Consider the following 16,475-nt stretch of genomic DNA (forward strand, 5'->3'; position numbering starts at 1 on the left):
AACATGCAGCCATAACCTTTCAGCGTCCTCGAATTCACCCTAGCGTCGCTATGACAATATTCGACAATGGAGAGGATCGACGTACTTCCTTGTGAAGTCAGACTTCAGTCAAAGCGCAAATTAACGATTGTAAACTGAAAATTTCGTGTTTTTTCCTAATTTGACAAATTTACCGGTAAAGTTATATTCGTTCGTTACGACTTGTAGTGACTTAGGAATTCGTCTGTCGACCTTTTTATAACAGTTTTATCAAGGTAAATATGAACATGCCGCGGGACAAAATAAAATGAAGGTCCCGGGAAAATGAAAATAAGAGGACAGGTGAAGGAGCTAGAAGAAGATATATAGGAACACACAGAGAAAATTATAAAAAGGAATGTCTACAACACCCGGTATTCCCAGGCGGTCACCCATCCAAGTACTAACCGAGCTCGACGCTGCTTAACTGCGGTGATCGGACGAGAACCGGTGTTTTCAGCGTGATATGGTCGTAGACACTAAGGTGAGCAAAATAAAGGAATATAAAGCTAAGAAACGCGGGAAGTATATATATGGAATCATCACTTTGATATTGAAATAGAAACTGTTTTCGACATGAGATTTTTATACAGAAAACTTATGAAACGGATGAAATTTATACAGATATGAGATCAATCGATGAAATACAGTTTGCCATTTGTAGTTTCTGTCCTCCATAATTTCAATTTTCAAGTTCACTAGAAAGTTGATTTCAAGGATATGTGCGAATTTACAGAAACGACGTCCACGAATTACATGGGTATTAAAATGCACAACTACATACGCCTCCGTGGCCCAATGGATAAGGCACCGGCCTCCTAAGCCGGGGATTGCGGGTTCGAGTCCCGTCGGAGGTAGACAATTTTTACTAGCGTTACAACATATTCTGCCTAAATGCACTTTTTCACAAAGATCCGTTGAAAAAAATGCTGTTATTGTAGCTACATAACGGCATTTGAAATTAATTTTGTGCTTCGAAAGACTTACCAAACATGCAGCCATAACCTTTCAGCGTCCTCGAATTCACCCTAGCGTCGCTATGACAATATTCGACAATGGAGAGGATCGACGTACTTCCTTGTGAAGTCAGACTTCAGTCAAAGCGCAAATTAACGATTGTAAACTGAAAATTTCGTGTTTTTTCCTAATTTGACAAATTTACCGGTAAAGTTATATTCGTTCGTTACGACTTGTAGTGACTTAGGAATTCGTCTGTCGACCTTTTTATAACAGTTTTATCAAGGTAAATATGAACATGCCGCGGGACAAAATAAAATGAAGGTCCCGGGAAAATGAAAATAAGAGGACAGGTGAAGGAGCTAGAAGAAGATATATAGGAACACACAGAGAAAATTATAAAAAGGAATGTCTACAACACCCGGTATTCCCAGGCGGTCACCCATCCAAGTACTAACCGAGCTCGACGCTGCTTAACTGCGGTGATCGGACGAGAACCGGTGTTTTCAGCGTGATATGGTCGTAGACACTAAGGTGAGCAAAATAAAGGAATATAAAGCTAAGAAACGCGGGAAGTATATATATGGAATCATCACTTTGATATTGAAATAGAAACTGTTTTCGACATGAGATTTTTATACAGAAAACTTATGAAACGGATGAAATTTATACAGATATGAGATCAATCGATGAAATACAGTTTGCCATTTGTAGTTTCTGTCCTCCATAATTTCAATTTTCAAGTTCACTAGAAAGTTGATTTCAAGGATATGTGCGAATTTACAGAAACGACGTCCACGAATTACATGGGTATTAAAATGCACAACTACATACGCCTCCGTGGCCCAATGGATAAGGCACCGGCCTCCTAAGCCGGGGATTGCGGGTTCGAGTCCCGTCGGAGGTAGACAATTTTTACTAGCGTTACAACATATTCTGCCTAAATGCACTTTTTCACAAAGATCCGTTGAAAAAAATGCTGTTATTGTAGCTACATAACGGCATTTGAAATTAATTTTGTGCTTCGAAAGACTTACCAAACATGCAGCCATAACCTTTCAGCGTCCTCGAATTCACCCTAGCGTCGCTATGACAATATTCGACAATGGAGAGGATCGACGTACTTCCTTGTGAAGTCAGACTTCAGTCAAAGCGCAAATTAACGATTGTAAACTGAAAATTTCGTGTTTTTTCCTAATTTGACAAATTTACCGGTAAAGTTATATTCGTTCGTTACGACTTGTAGTGACTTAGGAATTCGTCTGTCGACCTTTTTATAACAGTTTTATCAAGGTAAATATGAACATGCCGCGGGACAAAATAAAATGAAGGTCCCGGGAAAATGAAAATAAGAGGACAGGTGAAGGAGCTAGAAGAAGATATATAGGAACACACAGAGAAAATTATAAAAAGGAATGTCTACAACACCCGGTATTCCCAGGCGGTCACCCATCCAAGTACTAACCGAGCTCGACGCTGCTTAACTGCGGTGATCGGACGAGAACCGGTGTTTTCAGCGTGATATGGTCGTAGACACTAAGGTGAGCAAAATAAAGGAATATAAAGCTAAGAAACGCGGGGAAGTATATATATGGAATCATCACTTTGATATTGAAATAGAAACTGTTTTCGACATGAGATTTTTATACAGAAAACTTATGAAACGGATGAAATTTATACAGATATGAGATCAATCGATGAAATACAGTTTGCCATTTGTAGTTTCTGTCCTCCATAATTTCAATTTTCAAGTTCACTAGAAAGTTGATTTCAAGGATATGTGCGAATTTACAGAAACGACGTCCACGAATTACATGGGTATTAAAATGCACAACTACATACGCCTCCGTGGCCCAATGGATAAGGCACCGGCCTCCTAAGCCGGGGATTGCGGGTTCGAGTCCCGTCGGAGGTAGACAATTTTTACTAGCGTTACAACATATTCTGCCTAAATGCACTTTTTCACAAAGATCCGTTGAAAAAAATGCTGTTATTGTAGCTACATAACGGCATTTGAAATTAATTTTGTGCTTCGAAAGACTTACCAAACATGCAGCCATAACCTTTCAGCGTCCTCGAATTCACCCTAGCGTCGCTATGACAATATTCGACAATGGAGAGGATCGACGTACTTCCTTGTGAAGTCAGACTTCAGTCAAAGCGCAAATTAACGATTGTAAACTGAAAATTTCGTGTTTTTTCCTAATTTGACAAATTTACCGGTAAAGTTATATTCGTTCGTTACGACTTGTAGTGACTTAGGAATTCGTCTGTCGACCTTTTTATAACAGTTTTATCAAGGTAAATATGAACATGCCGCGGGACAAAATAAAATGAAGGTCCCGGGAAAATGAAAATAAGAGGACAGGTGAAGGAGCTAGAAGAAGATATATAGGAACACACAGAGAAAATTATAAAAAGGAATGTCTACAACACCCGGTATTCCCAGGCGGTCACCCATCCAAGTACTAACCGAGCTCGACGCTGCTTAACTGCGGTGATCGGACGAGAACCGGTGTTTTCAGCGTGATATGGTCGTAGACACTAAGGTGAGCAAAATAAAGGAATATAAAGCTAAGAAACGCGGGAAGTATATATATGGAATCATCACTTTGATATTGAAATAGAAACTGTTTTCGACATGAGATTTTTATACAGAAAACTTATGAAACGGATGAAATTTATACAGATATGAGATCAATCGATGAAATACAGTTTGCCATTTGTAGTTTCTGTCCTCCATAATTTCAATTTTCAAGTTCACTAGAAAGTTGATTTCAAGGATATGTGCGAATTTACAGAAACGACGTCCACGAATTACATGGGTATTAAAATGCACAACTACATACGCCTCCGTGGCCCAATGGATAAGGCACCGGCCTCCTAAGCCGGGGATTGCGGGTTCGAGTCCGTCGGAGGTAGACAATTTTTACTAGCGTTACAACATATTCTGCCTAAATGCACTTTTTCACAAAGATCCGTTGAAAAAAAATGCTGTTATTGTAGCTACATAACGGCATTTGAAATTAATTTTGTGCTTCGAAAGACTTACCAAACATGCAGCCATAACCTTTCAGCGTCCTCGAATTCACCCTAGCGTCGCTATGACAATATTCGACAATGGAGAGGATCGACGTACTTCCTTGTGAAGTCAGACTTCAGTCAAAGCGCAAATTAACGATTGTAAACTGAAAATTTCGTGTTTTTTCCTAATTTGACAAATTTACCGGTAAAGTTATATTCGTTCGTTACGACTTGTAGTGACTTAGGAATTCGTCTGTCGACCTTTTTATAACAGTTTTATCAAGGTAAATATGAACATGCCGCGGGACAAAATAAAATGAAGGTCCCGGGAAAATGAAAATAAGAGGACAGGTGAAGGAGCTAGAAGAAGATATATAGGAACACACAGAGAAAATTATAAAAAGGAATGTCTACAACACCCGGTATTCCCAGGCGGTCACCCATCCAAGTACTAACCGAGCTCGACGCTGCTTAACTGCGGTGATCGGACGAGAACCGGTGTTTTCAGCGTGATATGGTCGTAGACACTAAGGTGAGCAAAATAAAGGAATATAAAGCTAAGAAACGCGGGAAGTATATATATGGAATCATCACTTTGATATTGAAATAGAAACTGTTTTCGACATGAGATTTTTATACAGAAAACTTATGAAACGGATGAAATTTATACAGATATGAGATCAATCGATGAAATACAGTTTGCCATTTGTAGTTTCTGTCCTCCATAATTTCAATTTTCAAGTTCACTAGAAAGTTGATTTCAAGGATATGTGCGAATTTACAGAAACGACGTCCACGAATTACATGGGTATTAAAATGCACAACTACATACGCCTCCGTGGCCCAATGGATAAGGCACCGGCCTCCTAAGCCGGGGATTGCGGGTTCGAGTCCCGTCGGAGGTAGACAATTTTTACTAGCGTTACAACATATTCTGCCTAAATGCACTTTTTCACAAAGATCCGTTGAAAAAAATGCTGTTATTGTAGCTACATAACGGCATTTGAAATTAATTTTGTGCTTCGAAAGACTTACCAAACATGCAGCCATAACCTTTCAGCGTCCTCGAATTCACCCTAGCGTCGCTATGACAATATTCGACAATGGAGAGGATCGACGTACTTCCTTGTGAAGTCAGACTTCAGTCAAAGCGCAAATTAACGATTGTAAACTGAAAATTTCGTGTTTTTTCCTAATTTGACAAATTTACCGGTAAAGTTATATTCGTTCGTTACGACTTGTAGTGACTTAGGAATTCGTCTGTCGACCTTTTTATAACAGTTTTATCAAGGTAAATATGAACATGCCGCGGGACAAAATAAAATGAAGGTCCCGGGAAAATGAAAATAAGAGGACAGGTGAAGGAGCTAGAAGAAGATATATAGGAACACACAGAGAAAATTATAAAAAGGAATGTCTACAACACCCGGTATTCCCAGGCGGTCACCCATCCAAGTACTAACCGAGCTCGACGCTGCTTAACTGCGGTGATCGGACGAGAACCGGTGTTTTCAGCGTGATATGGTCGTAGACACTAAGGTGAGCAAAATAAAGGAATATAAAGCTAAGAAACGCGGGAAGTATATATATGGAATCATCACTTTGATATTGAAATAGAAACTGTTTTCGACATGAGATTTTTATACAGAAAACTTATGAAACGGATGAAATTTATACAGATATGAGATCAATCGATGAAATACAGTTTGCCATTTGTAGTTTCTGTCCTCCATAATTTCAATTTTCAAGTTCACTAGAAAGTTGATTTCAAGGATATGTGCGAATTTACAGAAACGACGTCCACGAATTACATGGGTATTAAAATGCACAACTACATACGCCTCCGTGGCCCAATGGATAAGGCACCGGCCTCCTAAGCCGGGGATTGCGGGTTCGAGTCCCGTCGGAGGTAGACAATTTTTACTAGCGTTACAACATATTCTGCCTAAATGCACTTTTTCACAAAGATCCGTTGAAAAAAATGCTGTTATTGTAGCTACATAACGGCATTTGAAATTAATTTTGTGCTTCGAAAGACTTACCAAACATGCAGCCATAACCTTTCAGCGTCCTCGAATTCACCCTAGCGTCGCTATGACAATATTCGACAATGGAGAGGATCGACGTACTTCCTTGTGAAGTCAGACTTCAGTCAAAGCGCAAATTAACGATTGTAAACTGAAAATTTCGTGTTTTTTCCTAATTTGACAAATTTACCGGTAAAGTTATATTCGTTCGTTACGACTTGTAGTGACTTAGGAATTCGTCTGTCGACCTTTTTATAACAGTTTTATCAAGGTAAATATGAACATGCCGCGGGACAAAATAAAATGAAGGTCCCGGGAAAATGAAAATAAGAGGACAGGTGAAGGAGCTAGAAGAAGATATATAGGAACACACAGAGAAAATTATAAAAAGGAATGTCTACAACACCCGGTATTCCCAGGCGGTCACCCATCCAAGTACTAACCGAGCTCGACGCTGCTTAACTGCGGTGATCGGACGAGAACCGGTGTTTTCAGCGTGATATGGTCGTAGACACTAAGGTGAGCAAAATAAAGGAATATAAAGCTAAGAAACGCGGGAAGTATATATATGGAATCATCACTTTGATATTGAAATAGAAACTGTTTTCGACATGAGATTTTTATACAGAAAACTTATGAAACGGATGAAATTTATACAGATATGAGATCAATCGATGAAATACAGTTTGCCATTTGTAGTTTCTGTCCTCCATAATTTCAATTTTCAAGTTCACTAGAAAGTTGATTTCAAGGATATGTGCGAATTTACAGAAACGACGTCCACGAATTACATGGGTATTAAAATGCACAACTACATACGCCTCCGTGGCCCAATGGATAAGGCACCGGCCTCCTAAGCCGGGGATTGCGGGTTCGAGTCCCGTCGGAGGTAGACAATTTTTACTAGCGTTACAACATATTCTGCCTAAATGCACTTTTTCACAAAGATCCGTTGAAAAAAATGCTGTTATTGTAGCTACATAACGGCATTTGAAATTAATTTTGTGCTTCGAAAGACTTACCAAACATGCAGCCATAACCTTTCAGCGTCCTCGAATTCACCCTAGCGTCGCTATGACAATATTCGACAATGGAGAGGATCGACGTACTTCCTTGTGAAGTCAGACTTCAGTCAAAGCGCAAATTAACGATTGTAAACTGAAAATTTCGTGTTTTTTCCTAATTTGACAAATTTACCGGTAAAGTTATATTCGTTCGTTACGACTTGTAGTGACTTAGGAATTCGTCTGTCGACCTTTTTATAACAGTTTTATCAAGGTAAATATGAACATGCCGCGGGACAAAATAAAATGAAGGTCCCGGGAAAATGAAAATAAGAGGACAGGTGAAGGAGCTAGAAGAAGATATATAGGAACACACAGAGAAAATTATAAAAAGGAATGTCTACAACACCCGGTATTCCCAGGCGGTCACCCATCCAAGTACTAACCGAGCTCGACGCTGCTTAACTGCGGTGATCGGACGAGAACCGGTGTTTTCAGCGTGATATGGTCGTAGACACTAAGGTGAGCAAAATAAAGGAATATAAAGCTAAGAAACGCGGGAAGTATATATATGGAATCATCACTTTGATATTGAAATAGAAACTGTTTTCGACATGAGATTTTTATACAGAAAACTTATGAAACGGATGAAATTTATACAGATATGAGATCAATCGATGAAATACAGTTTGCCATTTGTAGTTTCTGTCCTCCATAATTTCAATTTTCAAGTTCACTAGAAAGTTGATTTCAAGGATATGTGCGAATTTACAGAAACGACGTCCACGAATTACATGGGTATTAAAATGCACAACTACATACGCCTCCGTGGCCCAATGGATAAGGCACCGGCCTCCTAAGCCGGGGATTGCGGGTTCGAGTCCCGTCGGAGGTAGACAATTTTTACTAGCGTTACAACATATTCTGCCTAAATGCACTTTTTCACAAAGATCCGTTGAAAAAAATGCTGTTATTGTAGCTACATAACGGCATTTGAAATTAATTTTGTGCTTCGAAAGACTTACCAAACATGCAGCCATAACCTTTCAGCGTCCTCGAATTCACCCTAGCGTCGCTATGACAATATTCGACAATGGAGAGGATCGACGTACTTCCTTGTGAAGTCAGACTTCAGTCAAAGCGCAAATTAACGATTGTAAACTGAAAATTTCGTGTTTTTTCCTAATTTGACAAATTTACCGGTAAAGTTATATTCGTTCGTTACGACTTGTAGTGACTTAGGAATTCGTCTGTCGACCTTTTTATAACAGTTTTATCAAGGTAAATATGAACATGCCGCGGGACAAAATAAAATGAAGGTCCCGGGAAAATGAAAATAAGAGGACAGGTGAAGGAGCTAGAAGAAGATATATAGGAACACACAGAGAAAATTATAAAAAGGAATGTCTACAACACCCGGTATTCCCAGGCGGTCACCCATCCAAGTACTAACCGAGCTCGACGCTGCTTAACTGCGGTGATCGGACGAGAACCGGTGTTTTCAGCGTGATATGGTCGTAGACACTAAGGTGAGCAAAATAAAGGAATATAAAGCTAAGAAACGCGGGAAGTATATATATGGAATCATCACTTTGATATTGAAATAGAAACTGTTTTCGACATGAGATTTTTATACAGAAAACTTATGAAACGGATGAAATTTATACAGATATGAGATCAATCGATGAAATACAGTTTGCCATTTGTAGTTTCTGTCCTCCATAATTTCAATTTTCAAGTTCACTAGAAAGTTGATTTCAAGGATATGTGCGAATTTACAGAAACGACGTCCACGAATTACATGGGTATTAAAATGCACAACTACATACGCCTCCGTGGCCCAATGGATAAGGCACCGGCCTCCTAAGCCGGGGATTGCGGGTTCGAGTCCCGTCGGAGGTAGACAATTTTTACTAGCGTTACAACATATTCTGCCTAAATGCACTTTTTCACAAAGATCCGTTGAAAAAAAATGCTGTTATTGTAGCTACATAACGGCATTTGAAATTAATTTTGTGCTTCGAAAGACTTACCAAACATGCAGCCATAACCTTTCAGCGTCCTCGAATTCACCCTAGCGTCGCTATGACAATATTCGACAATGGAGAGGATCGACGTACTTCCTTGTGAAGTCAGACTTCAGTCAAAGCGCAAATTAACGATTGTAAACTGAAAATTTCGTGTTTTTTCCTAATTTGACAAATTTACCGGTAAAGTTATATTCGTTCGTTACGACTTGTAGTGACTTAGGAATTCGTCTGTCGACCTTTTTATAACAGTTTTATCAAGGTAAATATGAACATGCCGCGGGACAAAATAAAATGAAGGTCCCGGGAAAATGAAAATAAGAGGACAGGTGAAGGAGCTAGAAGAAGATATATAGGAACACACAGAGAAAATTATAAAAAGGAATGTCTACAACACCCGGTATTCCCAGGCGGTCACCCATCCAAGTACTAACCGAGCTCGACGCTGCTTAACTGCGGTGATCGGACGAGAACCGGTGTTTTCAGCGTGATATGGTCGTAGACACTAAGGTGAGCAAAATAAAGGAATATAAAGCTAAGAAACGCGGGAAGTATATATATGGAATCATCACTTTGATATTGAAATAGAAACTGTTTTCGACATGAGATTTTTATACAGAAAACTTATGAAACGGATGAAATTTATACAGATATGAGATCAATCGATGAAATACAGTTTGCCATTTGTAGTTTCTGTCCTCCATAATTTCAATTTTCAAGTTCACTAGAAAGTTGATTTCAAGGATATGTGCGAATTTACAGAAACGACGTCCACGAATTACATGGGTATTAAAATGCACAACTACATACGCCTCCGTGGCCCAATGGATAAGGCACCGGCCTCCTAAGCCGGGGATTGCGGGTTCGAGTCCCGTCGGAGGTAGACAATTTTTACTAGCGTTACAACATATTCTGCCTAAATGCACTTTTTCACAAAGATCCGTTGAAAAAAATGCTGTTATTGTAGCTACATAACGGCATTTGAAATTAATTTTGTGCTTCGAAAGACTTACCAAACATGCAGCCATAACCTTTCAGCGTCCTCGAATTCACCCTAGCGTCGCTATGACAATATTCGACAATGGAGAGGATCGACGTACTTCCTTGTGAAGTCAGACTTCAGTCAAAGCGCAAATTAACGATTGTAAACTGAAAATTTCGTGTTTTTTCCTAATTTGACAAATTTACCGGTAAAGTTATATTCGTTCGTTACGACTTGTAGTGACTTAGGAATTCGTCTGTCGACCTTTTTATAACAGTTTTATCAAGGTAAATATGAACATGCCGCGGGACAAAATAAAATGAAGGTCCCGGGAAAATGAAAATAAGAGGACAGGTGAAGGAGCTAGAAGAAGATATATAGGAACACACAGAGAAAATTATAAAAAGGAATGTCTACAACACCCGGTATTCCCAGGCGGTCACCCATCCAAGTACTAACCGAGCTCGACGCTGCTTAACTGCGGTGATCGGACGAGAACCGGTGTTTTCAGCGTGATATGGTCGTAGACACTAAGGTGAGCAAAATAAAGGAATATAAAGCTAAGAAACGCGGGAAGTATATATATGGAATCATCACTTTGATATTGAAATAGAAACTGTTTTCGACATGAGATTTTTATACAGAAAACTTATGAAACGGATGAAATTTATACAGATATGAGATCAATCGATGAAATACAGTTTGCCATTTGTAGTTTCTGTCCTCCATAATTTCAATTTTCAAGTTCACTAGAAAGTTGATTTCAAGGATATGTGCGAATTTACAGAAACGACGTCCACGAATTACATGGGTATTAAAATGCACAACTACATACGCCTCCGTGGCCCAATGGATAAGGCACCGGCCTCCTAAGCCGGGGATTGCGGGTTCGAGTCCCGTCGGAGGTAGACAATTTTTACTAGCGTTACAACATATTCTGCCTAAATGCACTTTTTCACAAAGATCCGTTGAAAAAAATGCTGTTATTGTAGCTACATAACGGCATTTGAAATTAATTTTGTGCTTCGAAAGACTTACCAAACATGCAGCCATAACCTTTCAGCGTCCTCGAATTCACCCTAGCGTCGCTATGACAATATTCGACAATGGAGAGGATCGACGTACTTCCTTGTGAAGTCAGACTTCAGTCAAAGCGCAAATTAACGATTGTAAACTGAAAATTTCGTGTTTTTTCCTAATTTGACAAATTTACCGGTAAAGTTATATTCGTTCGTTACGACTTGTAGTGACTTAGGAATTCGTCTGTCGACCTTTTTATAACAGTTTTATCAAGGTAAATATGAACATGCCGCGGGACAAAATAAAATGAAGGTCCCGGGAAAATGAAAATAAGAGGACAGGTGAAGGAGCTAGAAGAAGATATATAGGAACACACAGAGAAAATTATAAAAAGGAATGTCTACAACACCCGGTATTCCCAGGCGGTCACCCATCCAAGTACTAACCGAGCTCGACGCTGCTTAACTGCGGTGATCGGACGAGAACCGGTGTTTTCAGCGTGATATGGTCGTAGACACTAAGGTGAGCAAAATAAAGGAATATAAAGCTAAGAAACGCGGGAAGTATATATATGGAATCATCACTTTGATATTGAAATAGAAACTGTTTTCGACATGAGATTTTTATACAGAAAACTTATGAAACGGATGAAATTTATACAGATATGAGATCAATCGATGAAATACAGTTTGCCATTTGTAGTTTCTGTCCTCCATAATTTCAATTTTCAAGTTCACTAGAAAGTTGATTTCAAGGATATGTGCGAATTTACAGAAACGACGTCCACGAATTACATGGGTATTAAAATGCACAACTACATACGCCTCCGTGGCCCAATGGATAAGGCACCGGCCTCCTAAGCCGGGGATTGCGGGTTCGAGTCCCGTCGGAGGTAGACAATTTTTACTAGCGTTACAACATATTCTGCCTAAATGCACTTTTTCACAAAGATCCGTTGAAAAAAAATGCTGTTATTGTAGCTACATAACGGCATTTGAAATTAATTTTGTGCTTCGAAAGACTTACCAAACATGCAGCCATAACCTTTCAGCGTCCTCGAATTCACCCTAGCGTCGCTATGACAATATTCGACAATGGAGAGGATCGACGTACTTCCTTGTGAAGTCAGACTTCAGTCAAAGCGCAAATTAACGATTGTAAACTGAAAATTTCGTGTTTTTTCCTAATTTGACAAATTTACCGGTAAAGTTATATTCGTTCGTTACGACTTGTAGTGACTTAGGAATTCGTCTGTCGACCTTTTTATAACAGTTTTATCAAGGTAAATATGAACATGCCGCGGGACAAAATAAAATGAAGGTCCCGGGAAAATGAAAATAAGAGGACAGGTGAAGGAGCTAGAAGAAGATATATAGGAACACACAGAGAAAATTATAAAAAGGAATGTCTACAACACCCGGTATTCCCAGGCGGTCACCCATCCAAGTACTAACCGAGCTCGACGCTGCTTAACTGCGGTGATCGGACGAGAACCGGTGTTTTCAGCGTGATATGGTCGTAGACACTAAGGTGAGCAAAATAAAGGAATATAAAGCTAAGAAACGCGGGAAGTATATATATGGAATCATCACTTTGATATTGAAATAGAAACTGTTTTCGACATGAGATTTTTATACAGAAAACTTATGAAACGGATGAAATTTATACAGATATGAGATCAATCGATGAAATACAGTTTGCCATTTGTAGTTTCTGTCCTCCATAATTTCAATTTTCAAGTTCACTAGAAAGTTGATTTCAAGGATATGTGCGAATTTACAGAAACGACGTCCACGAATTACATGGGTATTAAAATGCACAACTACATACGCCTCCGTGGCCCAATGGATAAGGCACCGGCCTCCTAAGCCGGGGATTGCGGGTTCGAGTCCCGTCGGAGGTAGACAATTTTTACTAGCGTTACAACATATTCTGCCTAAATGCACTTTTTCACAAAGATCCGTTGAAAAAAATGCTGTTATTGTAGCTACATAACGGCATTTGAAATTAATTTTGTGCTTCGAAAGACTTACCAAACATGCAGCCATAACCTTTCAGCGTCCTCGAATTCACCCTAGCGTCGCTATGACAATATTCGACAATGGAGAGGATCGACGTACTTCCTTGTGAAGTCAGACTTCAGTCAAAGCGCAAATTAACGATTGTAAACTGAAAATTTCGTGTTTTTTCCTAATTTGACAAATTTACCGGTAAAGTTATATTCGTTCGTTACGACTTGTAGTGACTTAGGAATTCGTCTGTCGACCTTTTTATAACAGTTTTATCAAGGTAAATATGAACATGCCGCGGGACAAAATAAAATGAAGGTCCGGGAAAATGAAAATAAGAGGACAGGTGAAGGAGCTAGAAGAAGATATATAGGAACACACAGAGAAAATTATAAAAAGGAATGTCTACAACACCCGGTATTCCCAGGCGGTCGACTTATAGTGACTCAAGTTTGATATTGAAAATAGTAACTGTTTTCGACATGAGAACTTATGTCAATTTTCCCGTTTTCCGCTAGAGGTGTTTATTTACGTTCCTCTCACCTTAACTGCAGCGAAGTGATCCGATAGAAATCCCAGTATTTTCTATTTTTACTTTGGAAATACCACTAGTATATTTTACGAAACTATGTAAAGCATCTATTAACTGGTATTTGTTACGAAACTGTTGATGACATTCCGTGAGTATTTAACGAGTTGAAATGGAATTTTACCATATAGTTGGCAGTAGAAACCTTTTAATAAGCCAAAAGATAGTTAGAAAGATAACAAATTGACAAAAAAAAACGATTAAAAGATAACAGACACAAAATATAAATCAATTGTTTTATAAACAATTGTCAAATGGATTTCCCCTCCGAAACATGATTGATAAATGATTTTTATATTACTTTATTGATTCAATCAATCATGTTAATTAAACACGGGGTCTTTTGAATCAAGCTATGCGATCTTAAACAAATGAGACGGAAACATGCATGCTTTGTATATATATATATTTTTTTTTTTAACAAAATACCAAAACAAAAAAAACACAAACTTCCGTCTTCTCTTATACTTTAGTTACTTACCAGTCTTTCAAACCTCGAAGGGTAAAACATGTCATACCATTTAAATTTTTATAAAATACTAAGAAGTCTAAAACTGCCCTTTTTTTATTTTTGAAAAAATTATATTTGCCAAATGATCATTGTACTTTTGCTTTGGGTATATGATCTTTCACACGATATCACACTCCTATCAACTTTTCCCCGAATATGACATTAACGAAGCAGTACTTAGTATTATGACAGGTTTTGTACTTGCATGATCATCACAATGAGTACCAGAAGTGGAGCAAGATTATGCTACTCTTCCAGGGTACCGAGATTACCACTGATTTTGTCGGTATTCTTCAGCTCTGTCTTTGGTTTCCCATGTTGTGTTTTTAGTTTTTTCCAAGGCATTGTTAGTTTGTGTGCGTCATATGAGCTTGAAATTCCGATATCACCCGCCTCTCTTTTATAATTGACTAATTATATCGCAATTTCAATCCAATCCAAATGACAATTTTATTTTACCTATATAATGCATATTTACAGACAACTTGAGTTACACAATTGAACTCAATGATAGATGACATAGTTTATAATCCTAACGACCAATTCACAAAACAGAGAAGCAAACATCCTTAACAAATCTATGTGTGACGGAAATAGCAGTCAATTAATTTTGCATGATGTTTAGTATACAACTGACTTAAGTGCAAACCAGCTTGAAGTTATTTTGAATTCTTTAACCATTGCTACACCATTTGAAAAGTAATACAAATATCTCTCTTTCCATAAATAACTTAGGTGGAAGACCTTTCCCACAAATTACAAGCAAAGTATAAACTTCTTACCTTTATATTGACTAATACCAGAGACATATAATATTATATATGTCTCTGCAAATACTTAAAGAAACAACTGTAACAGTGACACAAGAGTGGACACACTAAAATGTCTCGCCTTCTTTACTAACCATTGATTTTATGTTGATAGTCCTTAATATAAAGCTTTATTACAAGAATCACATAAAATTAACATGATCCACGAAAATGAGGTCAAAGTCAAATAAACCAAGAGAAATACATGCACACCCTACAATCATTCAATACAGAGGTGGATTTAGGGGGGGGCCTTGGGGCCCGGGCCCCCCTTTTTGGGAAAAAAATTGGTTGCTTATATAGGGAATCATTGAAGCGTGACTGGAGCGGGCCCCCTCTTAGGTCAGTCAGTGGGCCCCGCTTATGAAAATTTCTGGATCCGCCACTGCAATACACCAAATGTCGTTGACTATTGCCTAAATAGTATATGAGAAACAAACTTGACCATTAAAACTTCAAAAAAAACTAGACCAATGAACAATGAAAATAAGGTCAAGATCAGATGATACCTGCCAGACCTATACTCCTAATACAATCCTTCCATACAACAAATATAGTTGAACTATTGCTTATAGTTTGAAAAAAACCCAGACCAAAACACATAACTTCAACACTGAGCAATGAACCGTGAAAATGAAGTCAAGGTCAAATAAAACCTGTGAGACTGACATACACTAAATATATTTGACCTATTGCAATCATTCCAATTGTATTAGAAAAAAATGCCATAACACAAAAACCTTCATTACATAAGGCATCTATACACAAAGTATGAAGCATCAAGGTCTTCCATCTTCTAAAATATAAAGCTTATAAGAAGCTAGCTAGCTAACTAATGTAGCCGCCAGATCACTATCTCTATGTCAAGCTTTTTGCGACAAAAGTAAAAAAAACAAAAAAAAACTGTTTAAATGATAAAGAAATAAAACTAGCTATTTATTTATCCCTCAATTTATTTGGATTTCATTAAATATTTAATCACAATTACATTTTCAAATTATTCTAAATTGATAAACAAATGAATAATTTCAACTACCTATCATTTCCCAATTAAATTTAAAATTACAATAAGAATTCTGATAATATGCACTAATAAGTTTTTTTTTCCGAATTAAACGATATTGAAGAATCAGAATAGTGAATGGAAACATGGACATATGGAATGTGTTAAAAAGCCAGACCAAAGAGAAGAACACATGGGACTTAAATGCAGCAAGAAAATTCTACACCTAGAGGTGTGCTTCAGCTGGACCCTAAACTATAATGTATATTAGTTAAGCAAAATGGGGGGATACTTAACATGCAACATATTGATGAACCAAAATTTAAATTTAAAAAAAAACAAACACAGAAAACAACAAAGTTTCTGAGTCCTGAGTCTTTTTTTTTTAAATACTGGTTCATTTGTTTGGTTGTGAGTTTAGTGAGGCTTCTATTTCCCTCTAGTTTACATTTATAGTTTAGGGGCCAGCTGAAGCCAACCTCAAGTTGAGGGATT

At 38.1% G+C, this 16,475-nt stretch overlaps 25 non-coding genes across 25 annotated transcripts; 12 read left to right on the forward strand and 13 right to left on the reverse strand.

Moving 5' to 3' along the window:
• Positions 1-377: 377 nt before the first annotated feature.
• LOC139508436 (5S ribosomal RNA) lies at positions 378-496 on the reverse strand. Its single transcript, XR_011661212.1, has one exon. It is a non-coding gene; the product is annotated as a 5S ribosomal RNA (ribosomal RNA).
• A 306-nt stretch (positions 497-802) lies between these two features.
• On the forward strand, positions 803-875 carry Trnar-ccu (transfer RNA arginine (anticodon CCU)). Its single transcript has one exon. It is a non-coding gene; the product is annotated as a tRNA-Arg (tRNA).
• A 509-nt stretch (positions 876-1,384) lies between these two features.
• LOC139508446 (5S ribosomal RNA) lies at positions 1,385-1,503 on the reverse strand. The gene has a single exon (XR_011661222.1). It is a non-coding gene; the product is annotated as a 5S ribosomal RNA (ribosomal RNA).
• Positions 1,504-1,809: 306 nt separating this feature from the next.
• On the forward strand, positions 1,810-1,882 carry Trnar-ccu (transfer RNA arginine (anticodon CCU)). The gene has a single exon. It is a non-coding gene; the product is annotated as a tRNA-Arg (tRNA).
• A 509-nt stretch (positions 1,883-2,391) lies between these two features.
• Positions 2,392-2,510, reverse strand: LOC139508447 (5S ribosomal RNA). Its single transcript, XR_011661223.1, has one exon. It is a non-coding gene; the product is annotated as a 5S ribosomal RNA (ribosomal RNA).
• A 307-nt stretch (positions 2,511-2,817) lies between these two features.
• On the forward strand, positions 2,818-2,890 carry Trnar-ccu (transfer RNA arginine (anticodon CCU)). The gene has a single exon. It is a non-coding gene; the product is annotated as a tRNA-Arg (tRNA).
• Positions 2,891-3,399: 509 nt separating this feature from the next.
• On the reverse strand, positions 3,400-3,518 carry LOC139508448 (5S ribosomal RNA). The gene has a single exon (XR_011661224.1). It is a non-coding gene; the product is annotated as a 5S ribosomal RNA (ribosomal RNA).
• An 888-nt stretch (positions 3,519-4,406) lies between these two features.
• Positions 4,407-4,525, reverse strand: LOC139508450 (5S ribosomal RNA). The gene has a single exon (XR_011661225.1). It is a non-coding gene; the product is annotated as a 5S ribosomal RNA (ribosomal RNA).
• A 306-nt stretch (positions 4,526-4,831) lies between these two features.
• On the forward strand, positions 4,832-4,904 carry Trnar-ccu (transfer RNA arginine (anticodon CCU)). The gene has a single exon. It is a non-coding gene; the product is annotated as a tRNA-Arg (tRNA).
• Positions 4,905-5,413: 509 nt separating this feature from the next.
• On the reverse strand, positions 5,414-5,532 carry LOC139508437 (5S ribosomal RNA). Its single transcript, XR_011661213.1, has one exon. It is a non-coding gene; the product is annotated as a 5S ribosomal RNA (ribosomal RNA).
• A 306-nt stretch (positions 5,533-5,838) lies between these two features.
• On the forward strand, positions 5,839-5,911 carry Trnar-ccu (transfer RNA arginine (anticodon CCU)). The gene has a single exon. It is a non-coding gene; the product is annotated as a tRNA-Arg (tRNA).
• A 509-nt stretch (positions 5,912-6,420) lies between these two features.
• LOC139508439 (5S ribosomal RNA) lies at positions 6,421-6,539 on the reverse strand. The gene has a single exon (XR_011661214.1). It is a non-coding gene; the product is annotated as a 5S ribosomal RNA (ribosomal RNA).
• A 306-nt stretch (positions 6,540-6,845) lies between these two features.
• Positions 6,846-6,918, forward strand: Trnar-ccu (transfer RNA arginine (anticodon CCU)). The gene has a single exon. It is a non-coding gene; the product is annotated as a tRNA-Arg (tRNA).
• A 509-nt stretch (positions 6,919-7,427) lies between these two features.
• On the reverse strand, positions 7,428-7,546 carry LOC139508440 (5S ribosomal RNA). Its single transcript, XR_011661215.1, has one exon. It is a non-coding gene; the product is annotated as a 5S ribosomal RNA (ribosomal RNA).
• A 306-nt stretch (positions 7,547-7,852) lies between these two features.
• Trnar-ccu (transfer RNA arginine (anticodon CCU)) lies at positions 7,853-7,925 on the forward strand. Its single transcript has one exon. It is a non-coding gene; the product is annotated as a tRNA-Arg (tRNA).
• Positions 7,926-8,434: 509 nt separating this feature from the next.
• LOC139508441 (5S ribosomal RNA) lies at positions 8,435-8,553 on the reverse strand. The gene has a single exon (XR_011661216.1). It is a non-coding gene; the product is annotated as a 5S ribosomal RNA (ribosomal RNA).
• Positions 8,554-8,859: 306 nt separating this feature from the next.
• On the forward strand, positions 8,860-8,932 carry Trnar-ccu (transfer RNA arginine (anticodon CCU)). Its single transcript has one exon. It is a non-coding gene; the product is annotated as a tRNA-Arg (tRNA).
• Positions 8,933-9,442: 510 nt separating this feature from the next.
• LOC139508442 (5S ribosomal RNA) lies at positions 9,443-9,561 on the reverse strand. The gene has a single exon (XR_011661217.1). It is a non-coding gene; the product is annotated as a 5S ribosomal RNA (ribosomal RNA).
• A 306-nt stretch (positions 9,562-9,867) lies between these two features.
• Trnar-ccu (transfer RNA arginine (anticodon CCU)) lies at positions 9,868-9,940 on the forward strand. The gene has a single exon. It is a non-coding gene; the product is annotated as a tRNA-Arg (tRNA).
• A 509-nt stretch (positions 9,941-10,449) lies between these two features.
• LOC139508443 (5S ribosomal RNA) lies at positions 10,450-10,568 on the reverse strand. Its single transcript, XR_011661219.1, has one exon. It is a non-coding gene; the product is annotated as a 5S ribosomal RNA (ribosomal RNA).
• A 306-nt stretch (positions 10,569-10,874) lies between these two features.
• On the forward strand, positions 10,875-10,947 carry Trnar-ccu (transfer RNA arginine (anticodon CCU)). The gene has a single exon. It is a non-coding gene; the product is annotated as a tRNA-Arg (tRNA).
• A 509-nt stretch (positions 10,948-11,456) lies between these two features.
• LOC139508444 (5S ribosomal RNA) lies at positions 11,457-11,575 on the reverse strand. The gene has a single exon (XR_011661220.1). It is a non-coding gene; the product is annotated as a 5S ribosomal RNA (ribosomal RNA).
• A 306-nt stretch (positions 11,576-11,881) lies between these two features.
• Positions 11,882-11,954, forward strand: Trnar-ccu (transfer RNA arginine (anticodon CCU)). The gene has a single exon. It is a non-coding gene; the product is annotated as a tRNA-Arg (tRNA).
• Positions 11,955-12,464: 510 nt separating this feature from the next.
• LOC139508445 (5S ribosomal RNA) lies at positions 12,465-12,583 on the reverse strand. The gene has a single exon (XR_011661221.1). It is a non-coding gene; the product is annotated as a 5S ribosomal RNA (ribosomal RNA).
• A 306-nt stretch (positions 12,584-12,889) lies between these two features.
• On the forward strand, positions 12,890-12,962 carry Trnar-ccu (transfer RNA arginine (anticodon CCU)). The gene has a single exon. It is a non-coding gene; the product is annotated as a tRNA-Arg (tRNA).
• Positions 12,963-16,475: the final 3,513 nt, after the last annotated feature.

This window comes from Mytilus edulis, unplaced genomic scaffold (genome assembly GCF_963676685.1).
Source record: "Mytilus edulis unplaced genomic scaffold, xbMytEdul2.2 SCAFFOLD_2069, whole genome shotgun sequence".
NCBI lineage: Eukaryota > Metazoa > Mollusca > Bivalvia > Mytilida > Mytilidae > Mytilus > Mytilus edulis.